Raw genomic sequence first — 25511 nt, forward strand, 5'->3', positions numbered from 1 at the left:
AGACATGGTCCAATCCATGATGAGTCACGCCGATCTTCCAAACTCCTTTTGGGGACATGCATTATTGACATCAACTTACACACTTAACCGTGTTCCATCCAAAAAGGTTGAGAAGACACCATATGAGATATGGAGTGGTAAGAAACCACATATGTCTTACATGAAGATTTAGGGTTGCGAAGTTTATGTGAAACGACAAATTTCAACTAAGCTTGAGCCAAAATCTGACAAATGCTTATTTGTGGGGTATCCTAAAGAAACAAGAGGGTATTACTTCTACAATCCTTCTGAGGGCAAAGTGTTTGTTGCTCGAACTGGAGTTTTCCTAGAAAAGGATTTTATTTCCAAAGGAATCAGTGGGAGGAAAGTAGAGCTTGAAGAAATTCAAGAATCACAAAGCATTGATACACCTATGGAGGAATTAGAGCAGGAAACACAAGTAGTTATGGAAGAACAACCTGCTCAAGTAGAACAATACCAACGTAGGTCAAGCAGGATACATCACCTACCTGAGAGATATGGATATCTCATAACTGATCAAGGTGATGTATTACTCATGGATCAAGATGAGCCTGTGACTTACCAAGAGGCCATAACTGGTTCTGAGTTTGAGAAGTGGCTAGAAGCCATGAAATCTGAAATGGATTCCATGTACACAAACCAAGTTTGGACCTTGGTAGAACCTCCTATAGGAGTTAACCCTATAGGATGCAAGTGGGTCTTCAAAAAGAAGTCTGACATGGATGGTAAAGTACATACCTATAAGGCAAGACTGGTTGCAAAATGATATAAACAAATTCATGGGGTTGACTATGATGAAACCTTTTCACCAGTTGCAATGCTTAAATTTGTTCAGATTTACTTGTTATCGCTGCATATCATGATTATGAAATATGACAGATGGATGTTAAAACTGCTTTCTTTAATGGGAATCTTCTTGAGGATGTGTACATGACACAACTTGAAGGATTTGACATACCAAAAGAAGCCCAAAAGATATGTAAGTTACAAAGATCAATCTATGGAATGAAGCAAGCTTCGATAAGCTGGAATCTTAGTTTTGATGAAACAGTAAAATAATATGATTTCATCAAGAACAAAGATGAGCCTTGTGTCTACAAGAAGGTTAGTGGGAGCATGATCATTTTCCTGGTATTATATGTAGATGACATATTACTCATTGGAAACGATGTCCCTACCCTACAACAAGTAAAGTCTTGGTTGGGGAAATGCTTTTCTATGAAGGACCTAGGTGAAGAAGCCTATATATTAGGAATCATGATCTATAGAGATAGATCACAAAAATTGCTTGGCCTAAGTCAGAGTACATACATAGACAAAGTGTTAAGATGCTTTAATATGCATGATTCTAAGAAAGGATTCATACCTATGCAACATGGCTTGTGTCTATCAAAAACACAATCCCATTCAACTAAGGAAGAAAGAGATCGCATGAATAAGATTCCACATGCATCTACAATAGGACATATCATGTATGCCATGTTATGTACTCGACCAGATGTCTCGTATGCTTTAAGTGCAACGAGTAGGTACCAATCTGATCCCGATGATGCTCATTGGGTAGCTGTCAAGAATATCCTTAAGTATTTGAGAAGGACTAAGGACTCATTCTTGATATATGGAGGTCAAGAAGAGCTTGTTGTAATTGGATACATCGATGCTAGCTTCCAGACAGATAAGGATGACTTTAGATCGCAATCTGGTTATGTGTTTTGGTTAAACGGTGGCGCTGTGAGCTAGAAAAGTTCAAAGCAAGATACAGTTGCTGATTCTACAACCGAGGCCGAGTATATTGCTTCCTTAAGTGCATCAAAGGAAGCTGTTTGGATCAAAAAGTTCATTAGTGAACTTGGCATAGTTCCTAGCATTGTTGATCCCATTGGTATCTATTGTGATAACAATGGTGCTATCGCACAAGCTAAGGAGCCTAGATCTCATCAACGTTCCAAACACATACTTAGGCGTTATCACCTTATTCTAGAGATAATAGATAGAGGAGATGTGAAAATATGCAGAGTACCTACACTTGACAATATTGCTGACCCACTGACAAAGCCTCTTGCGCAGCAGAAGCATGACAACCATACTAGATCTATGGGCATTAGGGGTATGCTTGATTGGCTCTAGTGCTAGTGTGAGATTATTGGTGTAAGCCCTAGAGGCCAATACTTTTGGTACTTGTATCGAATTATTTATTAATAATAAAAGGTTTTTTCTTTATTATGTTTATTTAATAAAGTCCCTAGAATAGCTAGTCTGTTTAATGTATCAAGTGTGACTTAATCATGAGATCACATTAAACATAAGGACATTATTCTTAAAGTATCTGTAGTCAAGCTTTATTGTGAAGTGGGATAACATTAAAGAATTAAGACTATTATGTATATAGACTGATGATCACATCTCATGGATCACGGATAAGGAGTTATCAAGTCTTAAACATAGGTATGAATATTAAGAGTAATATTTATACCAGATTGACTCGCTATGAGAATACTATATAGAATGTTATGCAAAGTGTCATAAGTTATTGTCATGGTGATAATGGTGTATACCACCCTTCAACCTGAAACCACTATGGACCCTAGATGTAGAGTCGAGTGCCTTATTGCTGATCAAACATTGTCCGTAACTGGATGACCATAAAGACAGTTGATGGGTACTTCACGAAGCATGCTGAGGGACATGAGTGATCTAGAAGGAATTTGCCCATCCTGCGTAACAGGATAAATGTCTATGGGCCCAATATTGAACTGGACAAGGATGACACGATCTATGCCTTGTGTTCAATATAGACATAAGGGCAAAAGGGTAATTGTACACATAAGTATTATCACAAAAAGATTTGTCAGATCACATGAAATTTTCGTGTCTTGGGTAGCAGTGATGTGTTGCTAGATATCGCTCACTGTTTATTATGTTAAATACATGATTTAATATAATTGCCAATGTCGTGAAAACCTACAGAGTCACACACAAAAGGACGGATTGATGAGAGATAGAGTAACTAAGGAACCCCGTAAGGTACGATGCACTTAAGTGAATTGTAGAACATCGTAAGGTACGATGTACTTAAGTAGAATACGAAATATGGTAAGCTACCACGCACTTAAGTGATTTTGGCATATTATAAGATATGGGCCACATACACTTAAGTGAGATTTTTAGCTTGCAGCCCACACAAGTTGTTATATAAATAGAACCCTTGTGCAAAAGCATTTGTGCAATTGCAATTTCGTGTGTCTCTCTCTCTCTCTCTCTCTCTCTCTCTCTCTCACTCAAAGGCTTCATTCGTAGCAGCTAGCACTGAGATTGAAGGAATTCGTTCGTGTGGACTGAGTAGAGGCGTTGTCACCGTTCAACGTTCGTGATCGCTCCGTAGATCTGCATCAAACGTTTCAATCGCGATAAGAGGTAAAGATTCTATCACTGATCATGCCCATTTGTAAGGATCACTAAAGGAGATTTTTTTTAAATTCCGTTGCGTTTTGGATCGCCCTTCTCCTTCAGAACAATGGTCAGGTAAAAGAAATATTTAATTTAGTGATGTTCGATTGTTATTATGTGACTTGTTGTCTGTTGAAATATGCAGTTGCAGACGAGTTACTTGAGGATAAACAACGATTCAAGTTTGGGGTTGTGATGACAGTTCGTCATTGCATATATTTAGTCGAAGAATCAAAGTAAAACAAGTGAAAGTTTAGCTAAAATAAAGAATAATGACCAAAGAGTAAGGAAAAAATAGCTAAGTGTGAAAACTATGAACTTAGTGAAAATTGGAGAAAAAAGGGAGCAAAAGCATGCATCTACTAGAATAATCACGTGCACCATCGTGCAACATCACGCATGCGATACGCCATTTAAAGTTGCATCGCTCGCACGATACAGAGTATCATGCGCGTGATGCTCACTTTTCTGGACTTTTGCTGACGCGCTCTGGTCCATTATGACACATTTAAAAAGAGATTTTCTACACTTTCACAAGGGTTACGAAATTTGGAGATTGAAGTACAATTTTGAGGGCACAAGTGGAAACGTTTAGAGCATTTAAAACCATTGGAGGCCATCACTTCAAAGGACTTCTCATGGTGTTTTTATCTATCAATTCTGGTATTTTTAATTACACTATGACTAGCTAAATTCTTCTAGGTTAGGTTGTGTTAGGATGAAACTATTTCTATATTGTTGGATTTTATGTTGATTTGACTGTTGTATGAACCTATTGATCTATAGTCTTATTCGATTGCTTCTTGTTCATAATGCTTTTTATGTGAGATACTCTTTTAATATGATTTTGGGTACATAGGGAGTACTGACCATTAGTCTATGTGTTAGACCTAGAGCAGTTGTTATACTTACGCTGGTTGAATAGAGATAAGATACCCTGAGTAGTGACATAGAGAATTAACGTTCTATACATCGCCTAACTTTGCTTACGCTGATGGACTATGGATAAAAAGTTATGAGTAGTGGTTAGTGAGTTATTTCGTGAGGGATCAACTATAACAGTTTTGTTAATTCGCCGTGTGATTATAGAGATTAGATCATTCATACAGGACATCAAACATCAACAATAGAGAAATAGGGGATTCTACAACATAACATGACCGCTTTTGTGATATTGTTTACTCGTTTATTTACTTTTTACACTGAAACTCGAAAATCCCCCTTTTTACTAGTTTTTGTAAATTGCACATATTTTATCTTGCTTGGAGGCAATCCATATGGATTCGATCTTTTTATTACTTCGACATTATTAGTACACTTGCCGAGAAGTCATCAATATATAGCCCTCAAGTGAAGAAGAAGAATAAAGCTCTGTAGATTGAAGTCATCTGACTGGAGCTATTTTCTTGTTTATGAAGAAAGATGATATGTTTGTTTTTGGCCCTTGTTTATGGGCATGTTTTAGTTTATTATGTTCCTGGGTCTATAATCCAGCTTTGGTATTTGCGGTTCTGCAAATGTAAATGGTTTATGCTTTGTGTTATTTATGTAGTTTTCTTTCTTTTCACATCTTTTCCAAATTGTGGCAAAAAGGGAGAGTAATGGTGTGTATGTGCTAAAAGAGTTATTATGGTATGTTTGTGGTGTCGTTTGTTCACATGCTGGAGCATTTGGCCTTCAATAATGAGCATGTGTGAGCTGATCTCTATGAGTGTGAGAATGTGCGATGACTATCCTGACTGACTACTAATGACTTTGAATGGGCGCATGCATGTTTGATTGTGTGCCTGACTATATGAGAGTTTTGTTCCTGTGTGTGTATCAATCATTTTACTTATGTGTTGCTTCTGTTGTGGTTGCTGTTTGTTCTGTGTGTTTGTTTATGGTGTGCTTATGATGCTCAATTTGCAAGATTGTGGTATTTTTGAAGATTTACCCGTGCACATCTTATATGTTTTTGGAGTTGTTTTGTTAAAGGGTGGGTGAGGGGATTGTTGTCCTTTTTGGATTTCTGTATCATGCAAAACAACATGGAATATTGAAGTTGTTTTTGTGAAGAAAAAACACATGTGTGACCAAATATTCCAGCATGTGTGCAACATTTGTTATTTGTCAGCAGGTCATGGTGGATGTTATTATGAACGTAATTTTTGATTGGGTTTCAATCAGATACATTGCATACTTGTTGCTATTTTTTTAACAATGCATTTATGTAGATTTATTTGATTACGGACATGATAAAATCAATTTAAATAAAGATTTAAATTTGAATCCGATCAAATCTTTTTGGAGGATATTTGAAGAACAAATCTTAAATTAATATCTTACCGTAATGGACGTGATCAAACATCCATTGAAATAACCCAGAGTTTAAATGATTATTTAAGGAGACTCAAATCTAATGTTGTTTAAAATATATGGAAGGATTGAAAATTCTTTGTATTAAAAATTTATTTGAATTCTTTATTTATGTTGTTGCTTGTACATTCCACTAATGCCTATATTTAGAATATTTTTTATTTTGTTAATCACTAATATGTCAATTCTGATTTAAAATATTAAACACCTTAACTTAAGTATTTGATCTAACATCTATCCCTCTAAAAATATAATTTATAATCCAAATTTTAAAATCTAAAATACACACAAAAAAAAAAAAAAAGACATTTTAGAATTTACATATGAGGTGTAATGAATAATATCATCCCTAACCAACTTGATAGGAGACATACTGACATAGTTATCCCCTTCAGATTTAAGCAACCAAACCCGAAGCAGTGAAGTGTCAAAATTAGGACACGCTAATGCTATTGCTAATCAACCACTCATTTCTTGATAATTCATACATATATCAACCATAATTTTGTGCAATTTCCAGAACCTAACGGTGGAAAACCAAATAAATTGTTATCTTGTTGCAATTCCAATACAATCACACTCTCTTTCCCTTTCCCTCTTACAACCATTAACAAACTCAAACATACACAACACAGACATAGACAAACCTTCGTCGTAGCTTCCATTCACCACGACAGTCTCCGAGTTCTCGAATGGGACAAACTCTCCGATTTGGTCGCTTCCTTCACCACCACTTCCTTAGGCCGTCATGCCCTCAAGGTTCCCCTCTCTCTTGCTCTTTTTCTCTTCAATCTTATAAATTAGTTACAAATTAGTTGCAAGTTAGTTACAAATTAGTTACACCATATGAGAGTTAGTTATTAGTTACAAATTAGTTGCAAGTTAGTTGCAAATTAGTTACATCAGATGAGAGTTAGTTATTACTTGCAACTTAGTTACAAATTGATTACACTATATAAGAGTTAGTTATACTCTTAGTCGATATAAGTATCACTCTATCACTTTAACAGTAGAAGCTCTAATTTTGATTAATAATACAAAGTTTATTACACCTTTTTCATATTTTATCTCTTCTATAGTTTCCTTATATTCTATCAAGAATCTTAACGGTGGGTGTTCATGGAACAGGATCAATTATGGTCCCAAAATCAAACTTATGAAGACAGTCTCAAACTTCTCGAAGAAACCAATGCCGCTGTTGAAATGCACAATCATGGCTCTTGCAGGTTGCACTTTGGTCACATTGATGCTATGCTGGTTGGTACTCAGTTTATAAAAACCGTTTCTTTTTTTTTTTTTCATTATATATTGGATAATTTTCCTGTTTGCTTTGATGCCAAGTGTTTGATTTAAGGGTTACGTAGGTGCAAACTGCGATTCAAAATGCACGGAGAACCATACCGGTAACTGGCTATGAGGCAAGGGCTGTTTTGGCTCTTCTTCAGAGTTCTGACTCCTTGCAGGGTGATTTAAAAGCTACACTTAAGCAAGATAAAGATTGGTATAGTCGTTTCATGCCTCTTTCAGAAGTGGTAATTAATGAAATGAGATTTTGAATATATAGATATTAATCATGTTATATGATTGATGCTTCCCTTTCAATTTTGTGTGTTCAATTGCAGTTGTAAAGACTAAAGAGGTTGCTTTCTTTTAAGTTTTCAAAATTTGAGTAGTTTCTTATACTAAACAAAGGTTTAGAAAAGTTAGTGATTGCAATCTGGACTGTGACATCAAGAGTTATGATGTTTTCGTGACTCTGATTGAGGCCTCATTTGAATGTTTGCAGATAATGGAGTTTGTCGTCAATCGATCTTTAGTTAAAGTGATAGAACAAGTTATTGACGAAGATGGCTCTATCAAGGACTCCGCGGTTTGTTTCATATCTCGTACAAGTTTCCTTTATCTAATTCTACATGTTATTTGTGACAACTATTGCCTACTATTATTTGTTGCATCTAGTCTTTTTTAACATTCTTCATTATACAGTATTTGCTAAGAGAAAAAACTTCAAAGATCATCTATCCTTATTTGTTGATCCCATACTTCTAGTTTATCGTCAATTGATTCTCTTATCGCAAACACATGTATAGCTTAAACTTACATCCTTTTTGTAGAGTTCAGAGTTGAAAAAGTCACGTCAACAAGTGCAGGTGCTTGAGAGAAAGGTAACTCCGGCTTAATTTACCATAGTTTGTAATGTGGTTTTCGGAGAGTTCATAATTTGTAATGTGGTTTTCGGAGAGTTCATAATTTGTAATGTGGTACAATAGAATTTGTAGCGTGGTTTCCAAAGACACGGTGTGATGATCAAACACACTTGTTAAGTTGTAATGTTAGCTTTAGAGTGTAAGCTGATTCAACTATCCAAAAAGCTTAACCTGTTAGATGAAGACACATGAATGTTAAGTTGTCATTTGTTTCCTTTGTTCAGGTACAACAATTAATGGAAAGCTTAATCAGAATTGAAAGGAGTGAAACATCAATGCTTGTAAGATACACCATACTGTACATGGATTTCTATTTTTTTATTCCCAAATGTTTCTTTCTTACCTTATTGATAGTGTGAGAATTCAAACAGGAAGTGAATAACATTGATGGCAGGTGGTGCATAAGAGTGGATTCTGGACAGAAAACAAGTTTTAAGGGTCTATTGTTATCCAGGTTTAGAAAATTTCTCAACTTATCTTTGATTATTCATTAATGACTTAAAATTCCATCACTTTAATATAGTAAGTTTTTTGGCTGTAGTTCAGGAGTAGGAAGTACTGTAGAACCACTTTCTGCTGTTCCCTTAAATGATGAGTTGCAGCAAGCAAGAGGTTTGGTTGCAAAGGCCGAAGCAGAAGTGCTCTTGACATTAACCAAAAAGGTTAGAACTTACATTACATGCATAATCTGACAAATTTTTCTCCCTGAATTTACAAAATACTATTTTTCGTTCACTTTGAATAATACGTCAATGGTTGACCTTAGCTATATACACGAGAACCCAAAGCAGAAAAGGAAATTGTCAGGTGAATCCCATGATTTGTGGAGTGTCCTATTTTTCTCTTATGTTGTCATGATTTATGTGCAGATTCAGCTGGACGTTGATGATATTGAAAATATACTAAACAGTTTGGTTCAACTAGATGTGGTAAATACCCTTTAACTTTTGTCATTGCTTTAAGAGAAAATTCTTTTAGTTGTAAGTCGAATCAGCCTGTAAGCAGTAGCTCTTTGATGTTGGAATTTTGGGTCGATTAAAACATAGGAAACCACATTTAGTCATGCAATATAAGTCAAGGCTAGAGTTTCCCACTAGTTTCTAGGTGGCTGTTTCCCAGTCAGGGACGGAGCCAGCCCTATTTGAGGGGGTTCAATTGAGCCCCTGAACTTTAATAAATACACCTAAAACTCCATATAAATAACACTTTGAACCCCCTGAAATTTTTTATTTGCACCATTATTTCATTTGGTTTTGAATTTTTTTAATTTTGCACCCCTGGACCAAGGTCTTGGTTCCGCCATTGTTCCCAGTTCATTGCTTGGCATGACTTGACTTTACATGAAATCATTTGAATGAGTAAGACAAAATTTGAACCAAGTCCAGCCCAATTTTTCTAAATTGGGCATCAAAAGAGCTTAGATAGAGTTGACTATGCCCATAATGATTACCCTTAAAATGAACTTGTGCTGCCATGTGAAGCATAACTAATCCTATTGGTGCAAACTGGGATTTAGTCCCACCCACAGTGGTCACTTGTTACAAATAAACAAAATTGACACACTTGTTTTTGATGGTGACCCAATTGGTAATTTATATTTTGTCAAAATGGTAAACACATGCTTTTGTGTGAAAGATAATTAGTAATGTTGTTCATATTATGCAGATTAATGCCCGTGCTACGTATGGTCTTTCATTTGGAGGATCAAATCCTCATATATTTCTGCCTGATAGGAATAGCTCTTCTACTGCTCAATCTTTAACAAGAAATGACAATTCCAATGGACCGTTACCCAACAATAGGGAATGGATATTGCATCTTCCCAAAGCTTATCATCCTTTATTGCTCCAGAGCCACAGGGAAAATTCACAGAAGTCCAAAGAAGATGTTGCTACTTCAGTTAAGTCACAAATAACACAAGACTACTGTTTCTTCTCTATTCCTCCCTTGTTTTCCTCTTTTCTCTCTCTAGTATTCACTTGGGAAAACTTCATGTAATAAATGAATGAGAAGAATGTTTCTTCAGGAGGAGAAACTTAGCTTTGGGGGTTAGGAGGAGCGCTTGGGATCTTCCATTTAGACTATTGATATCAGAAAATATTTTTTATATTTTAGATATTTGATATTATGTGTGACTTTATGGCTTTCTAGTGCTTTTGTCAAAAAAAAAAAGGCTTTCTAGTGCTTATCATGCATCTGATGATCATTTTGACTCATGATAAAGCACTTTTGATAGGCAGGTTGCTGCTCTGGACAAAGGCCAACCACAGCCAGTACCGGTTGACTTCTTGGTATCTAATAAAACTCATGTTATAGTTATAACGGGCCCTAATACTGGTGGTAAAACGATATGTTTGAAGACTGTAGGATTGGCTGCTATGATGGCAAAGTCAGGTGTTCAATGTTTCCTCTTTCTCGCTCTCAATGTCTACCATTATTACATGCGCATTAATTGAATCAATGTTGTATTTTCTCAAGTAAAAGTTCATTTAGTTTAATTTATTATCATGATGAGCCTCTTCATATCTAACCTTTGGGGCTTGAAATTTAAATGGAATATCTTTCCATTGTACTTATTTGCGCTCCTGATGTCTAGTCTTGTGTGTGAGGGGTTGTTGGAAACATTTGCTTCCTTCAGCGCAGCCACCTTGGGCTGCCCTCATTGCAGCCTATAGCACTTTCACCGTGTTGGACGTGGAAGGGTGTTTTGAGATCCCACATGGACTAGATATTTGATCTAAATAGTGCTTATCTGGGCCTGGATCACCTGCTATAACTGTTTCATGCAGTTACATGCAGTAGATGAGATGATCTTGGCTGTTGATAAGCAATCCAAGAGTTCTAATTTAGGCATCGTATTTAATTAATTTTATATAGTATTTAATCTCAGTTCATTCTGATTGGACGGTCGGAAGCAGTCAATGCATGATGCAGTAACTGCGCGAAATCCATTTCCTTATTATCCATGTTAATCACGACGTGTTTACAAAGAATCCGTAGTGCGTCAGCAGGCCTTGCTGCGACACTGATTGCAGAAGATCAGCAAAAATTGGGTATGACATTTGCAGCCGTGTGTCCTGTTGAAATCGCGGCCACATTGAGGGCCTTATTAAGTTATTACATATCCCATCCACATGGTCTACGACCTGGTGTTTTCTGGCTCACTAGGTGTTGTTATGTTTTAATATGAAGGGAACCTTTTAAATTTAGAGTCTACCACATTACGCTTTTAATAAGTTCAATTGTGGGCAATACCTTCCCTTTTTTCAACCTACACACATTTAATTATTATTAAAAGACTACAATACGTTTGACCTCACCTATTTCTCGACTTTTCCTTCTTCTCCTTTTGTTAGTTTTTGGGGCGGAGTTAACTCGCACAATAGTTATTGGTATTAGAGTCTTTCCTATATCAGTTATTGGGTTGCTTGCATTTATCCACACTCCAGATATCCTGTCCCAGGGATGTGGTTTGGAAACCCTTGTGGCCTTCACTGCGATCACCTTGGTCTGTCTTCACTATGTAGGGTGTGAGAGAGTGTGTTGAGATCCCACATTGACCAGATATATGAAAAACTAGTCTTTCTTAATAACATTATAAGACTTAGATAATCCTCATTCCTCATCCCATGGGCTAAGTTTTAGGGTTGAGTTAGTTGTGGCACAAATTCTTAGAAATACTAAGCTGTGAATGATGATAGAATCTTCATTTCATTTTTAATCCACCACTTTCTTTCATGAATAACCTATGTGGGATTGATGAGTAAAGCAAAACATATGCAGACTTTATTTTTCTGTTTACTTGTGTTTAAATACTCATAGGATTTTAATGCTCAGAACCTGTCATGGTGCAGGTCTCTATGTTCTTGCTTCTGAGTCTGTGCAAATTCCTTGGTTTGATTGTGTTTTTGCTGACATTGGTGATGAACAGTCCTTATCACAGTCTCTGTCTACGTTCTCTGGTCACCTGAAACAGATAAGTGTAAGTAAGGAAAATGCGTTCGTCATTATGTACAATAGTACTTAATATGTTATATTTCAATACACTGTAGTGCTCCAGTGAAATTGAGCGACGTATAAAACATTTCTTGATACACTCACGAGTGACTGATAATTTTATTTTATTTTATTATGTCTCAAGTACACGAGTGTTTTTTTTATTTGCTTTTAATTTTATCTTGCAGAATATTAAATTACAATCAACTAGACAGTCACTTGTGCTACTAGATGAGGTATGTATTAGGTGAACTTATTTAACAGTTCAAATATGTAATTTCATTTAAGTGTATGATGGATAGAGCGATGTTTGCATTTGTTAGGTTGGTGCAGGAACAAACCCCCTTGAAGGAGCAGCACTAGGAATGTCACTATTGGAATCTTTTGCCCAAGACGGTTGTTTATTGACAATAGCAACGACTCATCACGGTGAACTTAAAACCCTAAAATACAGGTAGTTAATACTAATGATGAAAGCAAAACATTAAAAGAAAACAATGAATTGGCATTTTTCTGCTTAACACTTTTCATAATATCAATGGATCAGAATTAAATCCATTGTTTTTATATGCATTATCTGTGTTTTTCCTTCATTTTCTTTTAAAGCATTTAGTAGATATTGTTATCTCGAGTTCCACTTTCATGGGTTTCATTTCATGATCAGTAATGAAGCCTTTGAAAATGCATGTATGGAGTTTGATGAAGTAAATTTGAAGCCAACTTACAAAGTTCTCTGGGGCATACCTGGTAAGTTCTATAACTCATGAATATAGTAAACGATGTTTTTTAAATCACGTGGCCTTAACAAAGTGAATGCCTGTTTCATGAATAACTTGATTGAGAATCAAGCATAATACATACTTTTTAATGGACATAGCTCATGAGATTTTCATTGTAGGGCGCTCAAATGCAATCAATATAGCCGAGAGGCTGAGACTACCATCTGTTGTTATAGATACTGCGCGTAAGTTATATGGTTCTTCTAGTGCAGAGATTGATGAGGTATTTTTATCGTATCATAATTATATTTATTATTTGTTCACAGTTGTGTGTTATATACTTGTTAAGTGATGATGGATTTTTTCATCACAAATATTTCAGCAGCCTTGACGATGTTTACTTCAATGCAGGTAATTACTGATATGGAGAAGTTAAAACAAGATTACCACAAGCGATTAACCGAAGCACAATATTATCTGATGTGAGACTCGTGTTTCTTCAAAAACCAAATCTACTGAATTCCTCATCCTTCATATCTTTGCATATCTGTAAAATTTTAAAAAAGATTACGTCGAGCAATTAACTGAAGCACATTTACTGAACTCTACCATACTTTTTGAAATATTAGTAAGTTTTTAGTAGAGTTTTTTATGTTTGTAATTGTAGACAATCCAGAAGACTTCACAGTAGTCTATTGAACACAAGAAGAAAGATCACGGAACATAGTACAACTCTAAGACTTAAAAAACTTAGAGATGTATCCGATTCTGCAGCGATGGCAAGATCCATTCTTCACAAGAACGTCAGGGAGTTGGCTGCATCAGCTAAAAAAACCTCACAGCACAATAAAGCCATTGAAAGCTCTCATGTTTCAACAACAAACAGCCTCCATACTGCATCCGATGACAAAAAACCTACTATTACAGATAGAAGCCCATCAGATGCTAAAAAATTTGACAAATTGTCAGCAGGTATAATGCAAAATAATGAAACAAGAAGAAATAACGGGAGTATACTTACAGTTTTCACATAGTGATTGTGCTATCTTGTTTTATACGAGTTATACCATGAGAGTATGTATGTAGTTCTCACCCACCTTGCTAATTTTACAGGTAGGTTTGCTGTTCCTAAAGTTGGCGATACAGTGCATGTCTCTTCTCTTGGGAAAAAAGTGACCATTTTAAAAGTAGATTCATCCAAAGGAGAAGTTGAAGTTCAAGTGGAATCATGAAGTTGAAGCTAAAAGTAACTGACATTCAAAGATTGTAGAAATTAGTAAGTTGTAATCTGTTGATTATTATAGCAGAATCAAACAAATTCTGCTGTTTACAGCTTATTAAGACGGGATGTAAATAATTAGTTATAGTTCTTTATCTTTATTGTATTTAGGATTAACATTCATAAGGAGAATAATTACCTCTGATTTTTGGTTGAATTGGTGCTCTGATTACTGCCACATGTATACTTTAAATACATCTTATGTATTGTTTTACCAAATATGAAATACATAGGATATTTCTATGAAAAATGTTGTATGTCAATGAAATTTGCTTCACGATGATGGCAGTTACAAATATGAAATACCCTCTATGTTTTCGGGGAAAGACCCTAGTTTAATTGGTTGTTGAACTATTCATGAAGCTTTTCATGATTAAGTCACCCGTGCCAAATAGCATCCCTATATTTCTATATGGTATCGCTCACAACAAGAATGTTTTAGAGTTTTGCTTTGGTTCGGTTTCTCTTCCATTCTACATAATGTCTGGTTTCATGTTGTAGGTTATGAAGTAATAGATATATATGTGGAGCATGATGTAAAAATTCATGATATTGTTGATGATAGTTGATAGGTCCAGTTAGTTGAGAAAGAATTGCCACGTGAGCAGCTGATGTACAGGGAACCAAGTGGACCCCAAGCTTGGAAAGTTTATTCTAGAAGGAAGGGTAAGAAGGGAATTGGTGGTTAGTTAGTTACAATACAATGACGTGGCTTGAGTGAGGAGAGCACCTTGCATCCCATTTCCACGATATAAGGAATCAGAGAGAGAATGGATATATTGCCTTGGATTATAGTGATATACTAGCATGTATAGGGAGTTATAGCTTCCTATCAGGAGTCTAGCTCTTGTCAGATCTAGGGTTACATTCCCTTTTCTGTATCTCTTTCGATTTTTGCTCACTATAATAAAGCTCTCATTCTCCTCTGTTTCTCTGCTGAACTGTTATATTATTACATTATGCTTTTTGATACGTAACAAGTGGTCCGACCTACCGGATTTCGACGACGGAGCCAGTGAATGCCACCTAAGAAGGTGACGTTACCGGCGTTCACAAAGACGGAAGCTAGGGTCGAAGCTTTGGAGAGTGAAATCACAGAGGTGCGTTCAACTCTCGTCAAGGTGCAGAACTCAGTGACGACAAACCATGCTAATTTGATAGCAATGCTGGAGAAATGCTTGGGTAAGTCGTTGACTGTGGACGAAGGAGACACGAGTGTTTCCGGTAAAGGTTCACCATGGGTGACAGTAGAGGGCGCTCCGAAGAGCACTGTTGTCGACAGCCGTCGGGGAGATGCTTTGAAGGAGTATCGCAGTCCGTTAAGAAGGTGGAACTGCCGACGTTTGATGGCGAGGATCCAGCGGGATGGATTTCACGTGCTGAAGTGTATTTCCACGTTCAAGGCACGATACCGGAGATGAAAGTGAGTTTGGCTCAGCTGCGTATGGAGGGAACAACGATTCACTTTTTCAATTCCTTGATCGGGGAGGAAGAGGGGTTGACATGGGAAGCATTGAAAGAGGCATTGTTGGAGAGGTATGGAGGACACGGTGAGGGTGATGTTTATGAACAGTTGACGGAATTGAAGCAAGAGGGAACGGTTGATGAATACATCACTGAGTTTGAATGCCTAACGACTCAGATTCCGAAGCTTCTAGAGAAACAATTTTGGGGGTACTTCTTACATGGGTTGAAGGCAGAGATTAAGGGGAAGGTACGTAGCTTGGCGGCAATGGGAGAGATGAACAGAACAAAATTGCTCCAAGTCACAAGAGCTGTTGAGAGGGAGGTGAAAGGGGGAAACAATTCAGGTTTTCATCGTGGGCCTAGATCTGGGTATAATCCAGCTCATAATGGGTCAGCAGGAAGGAAAACTGGATCTGACTGGGTCATGATAAGGGGGAGAGATGTTGGGTCGCATGGGAGTGTTAAGAGTGGAGTAAGTGGGCTCAAAGGAGACAAACAAGCCCAAAACGAAAAGAAACATACTGGGCCTCGGGATAGGGGTTTCAAACATTTATCTTACAATGAATTGATGGAAAGGAAGCAAAAAAGATTATGTTTTAAGTGTGGAGGTCCATTCCATCCTATGCACCAATGTCCGGAAAAACAACTTAGAATTTTGGTTGTGGAGGAGGATGGCGATGATGAGGACGAGACCAAATTCTTGGCCATAGAGGTGGATGAAGGTGATGAAGAGGAAAAGGTGGAGATGAGTGTACTTAACTTGCACCATATTGCACATAATACTCATCATACCATGAAATTCCAAGGAGCAATACATGGAGTAGAGGTATTGATTTTGGTGGATAGTGGGGCAACACATAATTTCATTTCTCAGAAATTAGTGCATCAAATGGATTGGCCAGTTGATACTACTCCTCAAATGATGGTTAAATTGGGGAATGGGCTCCAAATAGCAACCTAGGGGGTGTGTAGAGGAATGAAAGTGTGTATTGGGGAATTTAAATTAGACCCAGAAATGCATTTATTTGAATTATGGGGAATTGATGTGGTTTTAGGCATTGAGTGGCTTAAAACTTTGGGGGATACTATTGCTAATTGGAAACAACAAACTATGAGTTTTTGGAGTGAGAAAAGGTGGGTGACTCTTAAAGGACGGGAGGGGTGCAAAAAGTCACCAGTGGCTTTGCAGAATATACTAAGTAAGCCCAGGCCCCATATGCAGGATTTATTGTGGACAGTAGAGAAAACAAAACCCAAAGAGGCTAAAAGAAATACGTTGTCTGCCCAGCTACAAAGGGAGTTGGAAACAGTATTACGCAAATACGATCAGGTGTTCCAAACAATGTTAGGTCTTCCTCCGAAAAGAAACAAAGAGCATGCAATCAACCTTGTGGAAGGACAAGGAGCCGTAAACGTGAGGTCGTATCGCTATCCCCACCATCACAAGAACGAAATAGAGAAACAGGTAAAGGAGATGTTGGCTACGGGGATCATTCGCCACAACACGAGTTCGTTCTCAAGTCCGGTGATTTTGGTGAAGAAGAAGGACTGCACATGGCGAATGTGCATTGATTATCGCGCTCTAAATAAGATCATGGTACCTGACAAATTTCCTATATCGGTGATCGAAGAGTTATTGGATGAGTTGCATGGAGCAAAATTCTTTTCGAAATTGGATTTGAAACCGGGATACCACCAAGTGAGGGTGAAGGAATCTGATGTGTGCAAAACGGCTTTTAGGACACATGAAATGCATTATGAGTTCCTTGTGATGCCGTTCGGACTCATGAATGCTCCATCAACGTTCCAAAGCCTAATGAATGATGTTTTTCGTTCTCTACTGAGGAAACATGTGCTGGTCTTCTTTGATGACATCCTCATCTATAGCAAGAGTTGGGAGACTCATGTGCGACATCTAGAGGAAGTGTTGAGTTTATTAGCTAATCACAACCTAGTAGCTAACAAGAAGAAGTGTTTTTTTGCCCAGCAGAGTGTGGAGTATTTGGGGCACATGATCACAGAACACGGTGTAGTTGTAGATCCTGGAACGGTGGCCAGTGTGATGCAATGGCCACAACCTAAGAATGTAAAAGGGGTGAAAGGGTTCTTAGGACTCACAGGATATTACAGGAAGTTTATAAAGGATTATGGAAAAATTGCTAGACCATTAACTGAGCTTACCAAGAAGGATAGTTTCAAATGGGGAGTGGAAGCTCACTAAGCCTTTGACGGGTTGAAGGAGAGGCTTACATCAGCACCTGTGTTAGCTTTACCCGATTTTTCCAAGAGTTTTTTGATTGAGTGTGATGCTTCCGGAGGAGGAATAGGGGCGATCTTGATGCAAGATAAGAAACCAATAGCATATTACAGCAAGGCCATTGGTGTGAAGAACTGAGCTAAATTTGCATATGAAAAAGAATCGATGGGAGTAGTTTTAGCAATCCAGTACTAGAGACCATACTTGTTGGGAAGAAAATTTGTAGTATCAACTGATCAAAAAAGCCTCAAACAGCTACTGCAACAGAGAATTGTAACCGCAGAACTGGACAGCTAAATTATTAGGTTATGACTTTGAGATTGTGTACAAACAGGGTAAATTGAACAAGGGGGCAGATGCTTTATCCAAAATTCATAAGGGAGGGGATTTAGCTACCATGAATTACCAATGGAAATGGCTTCAAGAGGAACAGATTAAAACAGAAAATCAATAGGATGAAAGGTTGCAGAGAATAATAGCAGGGGTCCAACAAAATGCAGAATCATGGCCGGGTTATGAGTACAAGCAAGGGGTCTTGATGTATGAAGGTAGGTTGGTGATTTCCAATAAGTTCTTGTTAATTCCTACATTGTTAGAGGAATTCCATTCAACACCCCAGGGAGGACATTCGGGGTTCTACAAAACTTATAGAAGATTAGCTGCTAATGTGTATTGGATAGGCATGAAAGGAACCGTACAAGACTTTGTAATAAGGTGCGACATTTGCCAAAGACAGAAGTACATAGCTTCATCTCCAGGAGGTTTGTTACAACCTTTACCTATTCCTCATCAAATTTGGGAAGATATATCGATTGACTTCATCACCGGGTTGCCAAAATCAAAAGGCTTCGAAGCTATTTTGGTGGTGGTAGACAGATTGTCCAAGTACTCTCATTTTATTCCTCTGCGACATCCATATACCGCTAGGAGTATTGCCGAAGTCTTTGGTAAGGAGGTAGTCAAACTCCATGGCATACCTCTTTCCAAAGTGAGTGACAGGGATCCCATTTTTATGAGCAGTTTTTGGAAGGAGTTGTTCAAACTGTAGGGAACTAAGCTGAAAATGAGTACCGCATATCACCCCGAATCGGATGGTCAGATAGAAGTGGTTAATAGGTGTTTGGAGACCTATTTGAGGTGCTTCATTGCGGATCAACCTAGGACATGGGTAACTTGGATACACTGGGCCGAGTATTGGTTCAACACAATGTTTCACGTTGCTACCGAGAGAACACCATTTGAGGTAGTTTATGGGAGGCCACCTCCAAAACTAATTCAATGGACTCAAGGAGAGACTAGAGTAGAAGTTGTGTAGAGGGACTTGTTGGATAGAGACGAGGCTTTGAGACAATTGAGGAACCAATTGTTGAGAGCACAAGAGAAAATGAAAAGTCAAGCTGATAAGAAACGCATTGACCGGAGTTTTGCATGTGGGGAGTGGGTGTTTGTCAAGCTTAGAGCGCATAGGCAGCAGTCGGTAGTGACCAGAATTAGTGCTAAATTAGCAGCAAGATACTACAGTCCTTATCTCATTATTGAGAAGATAGGAGCAGTGGCATACAGACTAAAGCTACCAGAGGGGTCTAGGGTGCACCCTGTTTTTCATGTATCATTACTGAAGAAAGCTGTGGGTCGTTATCATGAAGAGGATGAGTTACCAGATCTATTGGAGGAACATATTGAAGTGTATAAACCAGAGGCGGTACTAGCTACTAGGAAGGTGAAAAAACAAGATGAAGAAATCAGACAAATCCTGATACATTGGAAGGGCAAGACAACAGAAGAAGCAACTTGGGAGGATGAGATAATGATCAAAAGCCAATTTCCAAAGTTTTTTCTTGAGGACAAGGCCATTTCTGAAGGAGAGGGTATTGATAGGCCCCAGTTAGTTGAGAAAGAATTTCCACGTGAGCAGCTGATGTACAGGGAACCAAGTGGACCCCAAGCTTGGAAAGTTTATTCTAGAAGGAAGGGTAAGAAGGGAATTGGTGGCTAGTTAGTTACAATACAGTGACGTGGCTTGAGTGGGGAGAGCACCTTTCATCCCATTTCCACGATATAAGGAATCAGAGAGAGAATGGATAGATTGCCTTGGATTATAGTGATATACTAGCATGTATATGGAGCTATAGCTTCCTATTAGGAGCCTAGCTCTTGTCAGATCTAGGGTTACATTCCCTTTTCTGTATCTCTTTCCATTTCTGCTCACTATAATAAAGCTCTCATTCTCCTCTGTTTCTCTGATGTACTGTTATATTATTACATTCTTCTTTTTGATACGTAACAATAGTGACCTAGATGTTTACATCGAGGGTGATTGTGAAGATGATGAACAATGCACTGGTTTCAAAAGTGCAAATGGTGTTGCTGAAGATGTTAGTAATGATCCTAATGTTGATGTTAACAATGAAATTGGGTAAGAAGGTCTTGACAAGGATTAGGTTGTAAGTGAGGGTAATTTTAAGGATAATGAGTTTCAATTTATTGAAGAATTTGATGAGAGTGAGATGGATTGGACTAAGGTACTTTCCCAAGAGACTTTAAGTGATATTTTTAGCTGCCAAAACAAGAAAGACCATGCTGATATGGTTCATGAGGAGAGTGAGGATTCCGACCAATTTATATACACCTCCTGGGAGTGATGATGATGAGGGAATGAAGTATCCTACCTAAAAGTCTGGCCAGGGAATGAAGTTTCAACTAGGGATGATGTTTACTAACAAAAAAGTGATAAGGGATGCTGTCAATGACTATGGTATGGAAAATCAGAAGAATGCATTCATCAAGAAGAATGATTCCAGAAGGATTGTGGTTAAATGCACTGATCATTGTAATTTTTACATGAGATTTAGTAAAAGGATTGGAGACCAGTTTTGGCAAGTAGTGAGTTTAATTGAAGATCATACATGTTTACAAAAGTGCAAAGACAAAGTGGCTTGCCAACAGGTTTACAAACATCCTTAGACATGGTTCTCATATGAAACCATCAGACCTCATAGTTGAAGCTGTTGAGAGATGGGGAGTGAAACTATCACATGATCAGGCTTATAGGACCAAAAGGAAAGCAATGGAGTTGGTTCAATGAGTTGGTATTTAGCAATTAACTCATTTGAGAAGTTATGGGCAGGAGATATTGAAATCAATCCTAATAGTATTGTTGTAATACAATATGCTGATAGCAATGACAACCACGTATTTGAAAGAATTTATGTTTGTTTAGAGGCTTGCAAGACAGGTTTTGCAAAGACATGCACGCCTCTTATTGGAAGACATCAAGCATTACATCACTAATGACTTCTTAGCAAGTGTATCGATAATGTCGCAGTAATAAAAAAGATCGAATCCACATGGACTTCTATTTAACAAGACAAAATTGTGCAATGCGTAGAAAATACTAAATTGGAGCGGGGTCGAGTTTGAATGCGAAAAGAAAATAAAGTTATTTGACAATAAGAAGAAAGTGGTCAGGTTATGTATAGGATCCCCTTGATTTTCGATGCATTACATGAATGATAATGTCATTATAATCCCACGATGAATTAAAAAAACCGCTATAACCAATCCCTTGCGATATAGCTCACTAATCACTACTCAGATTTTTCTATCCCTAGTCCACCAGTGTAAGCAGGATTACACAATTTAACAAAGCGTGAATTCACTAGCCACTACTCGGGATCTCCTATCCTTATTCAACCAGCATAAGCACAACAATTATCCTAGGTCCAACACATAGACTAATGAAGAGTATTCCGTTTGTGCCACAAAATCAGATAAAAGAGTATCTCACATAAAAAGCATTAAGAACAAGGTGGAATTAAATAAGATTACAAATTAAATTATTCATGTAGTATCAAATCAAACACATGTCCCAACAATATCAAAATAAGTTCACCAAACACAACCTAACCTAAGAGAATTAACTGCTCATAATTCAAATTACAATACCAAAATCAATGAAGAATGTTTGCATAAGAGATCCCTTTAAGGATTAGCCTCCAATGACTTCAAATGTTCTCAAAAATCACTTTTGGTCTTGTAAACTCGTACTTCTAGTGTAGAAATTTGTAACCCTTGAAAAGTGAAGAAATCCCCCTTAAAAGCCTCTAGAATGGTCCAGAACACGTCAGAATAACCCAAAAAAATGGGCCATAGCGCACGATACAACTGATACATCCTTATCGCGTGCGCGGTGCAATAAGTGAATATTCCAGTGGTTGCATACTTTTACTTCCTTTTCACCTAATTTTCACTAAGTTCTTATTTCTTCACACTTAGATATTTTTCCTCATTTTTTGGTCTTTCTTCTTCATTTTTGCTCCTCTTTAACTTATTTTGATCAGTTTCTCCGGTCGAAATCATTCAATAACGGGATGTCATCACAATCTCAAACTTGAATCGTTGCTTGTCCTCGGGTAACTTGCTTGCACTGCCAATTCCAAATAGAAAACAAGTTGCACAATAACAATTGAACATCACCATATAATTTTTTCTTTACCTGACCATCGTTCTAGCTTCCAACTTTCATCCAACAAATTCGAAAAACGTTTTCAAACTCTGACAAGTACTCAACCTGTCTCTCATCTCACCTTGACTCACTCAATGGATAAGGTAGTCTCTCAATCAACATGCAAAATAGTTTATACTTGGCTTGATCATGTTCTAATATAATTCATCAAAGAAATCAAAACACACACATTTGAGGTCTTTTTTGGTGGTATCTTGGCTTATGTTCAGGTAGGATATTTTTGAGAAAGTAGGTTTAAACCTTTGAAGTTATGTGCCTAGTTCTCCTTCTATCATTATTTCCCTTTGCTCCTTATTGATGGTCCTAGAGATTTTAATATTGTGGTCTTTATTATGCACTTTGCATTCTTTTAATCTTTTTTTTGAATAAGTTTCTCTTTCCACTTCTTATTTTTTCAAATTTTGGAATTTTTTGACCAATTTCTCTAGTACCTCAACCCCAAACTTTAAACTTTGGTCACTTCCAAGACTCAAACTTAGTCTTTTTCATATCACTTGAGAACTATAAATCTATCTAACTCCAAAGAGAGGGTTAAAAGATAAGATCTTTCAAGTCATACGACTAATAATTTTAGGCTAAGTCACCAAAAGAAAAGCTAAGCTCAAAGTGGTTAGGAATGGATATACCTATTACTACAAGGTGGTTAAAAAGGCTCAAAGTTATAAACAAACAAATTTCTCAGTGTGTGTAAATCAAACCAGATAAACTAATCGGAAATAGATCAAACCTGATAAAATAATAGTTCATGCATATACTCAATAAGAAATAATTGTGAACAATTGAATTTATTTGGCTCAAACCTTACGAGTTGAGGTATATGAAGGTTGAGTACAAGTCCTTTGATTCTTTTCTCATCCCTTGCCTTTAAGTTGTAAGTTGCTTTCCTGATGATCAAGTTCCTTTTGGTTCATTTGTTCACTTCTAAAGTTATAAAATTTTGAATCTGAAAGAAGAAACAACTACAAACTTGTTCATTAAAGGCTGACACAACTTGTGATGGGAGGGAATGCCTAAATGGCTACTTCTTCTTATTGAACTTCACTACTAACATAACTTAAACTCTACACACACAAAACTAGTTATAAGAGATGGGTTGTCTCCAATGAAGCGCTCGTTTTGTGTCATTAGCTTCACGGTCCATGCCTATTGCATGTCAGGCATAAGGGAATCCCTCACGTCGGTTAATCCACCTTCATTTTCTCTTTTGTCACTTATGCTACCTTTTTCTTCAAGCCAATAACATGTCTCCGGGTAATCACATATGATGTCCATTCATACACATTAAACACCACTTTCTCTTTATTGAACTTCAAGATAAGTTAACTGGTTTCCACATCTATTAAAGCCTTCCTGGATGCCAAGAATGGGCATCCGAGAATAACCGACCCTCTTGAATCTCCTTTCGTATCAATCACCATAAAATCTGCAGGAAAAACTAAACCATCGACACGCACTAACACGTCTTGTAAGATAGAAAACGAGTGAGTAACAGATGAATCAACTAAAATAGAGTCATATTACTCGTTATGATCTCGCCCAATTTCAATTCTTTAGCCTTGTTCAGTGGCATGACATTTATTCTAGAACCTAAATCATAAAAAACGTGTGGTATCTTTACTCCACAAATATTACAAGAGATAGTAAACTTACCTGAATCTTTTAGGTTTGGTGGCAATGTTTGAGGCACTTCCGTCTCATCCTTCTCAGTCATATTTACATGTTCCTTGACCACTTTCTGATTCGTACCCTTTAGTAATGACTTCATAAATTTAGAAAACTTAGGCATTAGTTCTAAAACCTCATGGAACGAAATACGTATCTGAAGTGTAGTTAGCATCTTTTTAAACTTTGCAAACATTCCTACCTCATCTTCATGTATTGGTTTCTTCTTAATCATATGATAATGTGGTTTGATGTAATCCGGTAGTTCTGGATTGATATCATTAAGTATATGCTTCTTAGTTCTTCTCCAAGGGAAGTTTTTATCAATTAATTTCTCAATGGTGACCCATCTCTCCCCTTGGTCACCCTGATTGTTACTCTCCTAGTTTTCAATCCCCAATTCTTATTTTTCCATCAAATCCTCTTAAATTATTTCATCTTCACCCTTGTTAGTGATCACCTCAAAACCTATTTCTACATCTTTTCAAGACTCATTTTTAGGATTATCTACAGTATTACCTGTAAATCCTCCACTCGAGCTAGGTAAAGCAACTATTTGTTTAGATAACTGATCAATCTGCATCTTCAAATCTTTTATAAATGCATCATGGTTCCTACTCATTGTTTCATGGTTTTTATTCACCAAAACTACTCTGAGTGGCCTTGATGAAGTTTTGCAAGGTCTCTTTTAGATGTGAAGGTTTCCTTTGTACTGGAACTTGTTGGTTTTGCTGCATACCTTGATTAACACTTGTATTTTGGTCATTGCTCCATCAGAAATTCGGCTGATCCTTCCATCTCGGATTGTAGGTGTTAGAATAAGGGTTATTCTTCTGAAAATTGGAAAATTAGGGTTCTTCACTTTAACCTTCCAAAGAGCCTCTTCTGTTTGCATGTCCTCCTCCACATAAATCACACATAAATGCTTGTACCTGACTCACATTATCTTTACTTAAGTTGCTTTCAACTAGATTTTTATTCAATAATTCAATTTGGGCTAACAGTGCAGCATGAGTATCAGTAACTAACATACCTTTGGGTGTGCCTACTGTTGTACCATAAAATTTCCCCTCTTCTTTTCATCATTTCATTCACCCTTAACTTAAAAATCATTCACATATCTTCATGCTTCATGCATATGCATCAATCATTCATTCATACTTAGTGGTTGGTCATCATGGATTCAAAGTGCTTGGTTTATAAAGCTAGGGTTTTGGGGAGGATGAGACCCTAGAGGCTTAGCTTGGATATCCATGTGGTTATAGAGGATGCAAGACCCTAATGATTTGATCTTTGAAGCTTAAGTTCTATCATGATGCTCTTCATATAGGTTTAAACCCTAATTTTCTAGTGTTTGGGTGTAAGGCTTCATGATTCGTTATGTGGTTCTTATCTTGACGTCTAAACCCGGTTAGGGGCCCCATATGTTTAAGACTTGGTTGATGAGTATCCTATTTCATTCAAGGCCTTTGATGGAAAGGTTTGCTTTTGAAACCCTAACTTCTGATGCTTGAAGGCTCATGCAAGTAAATAATCGACTGAGGCATCTTGGTTGGGCTAAAACCCTAATCCA

The 25511-nt window shown here is 37.2% G+C and overlaps 1 pseudogene; it reads left to right on the top strand.

Moving 5' to 3' along the window:
- The first annotated feature begins 6285 nt into the window (after positions 1 to 6285).
- On the top strand, positions 6286 to 14184 carry LOC127102632 (uncharacterized; annotated as a pseudogene).
- Positions 14185 to 25511: the final 11327 nt, after the last annotated feature.

Source organism: Lathyrus oleraceus, chromosome 7 (genome assembly GCF_024323335.1).
Source record: "Lathyrus oleraceus cultivar Zhongwan6 chromosome 7, CAAS_Psat_ZW6_1.0, whole genome shotgun sequence".
Classification (NCBI taxonomy): Eukaryota; Viridiplantae; Streptophyta; class Magnoliopsida; order Fabales; family Fabaceae; genus Lathyrus; species Lathyrus oleraceus.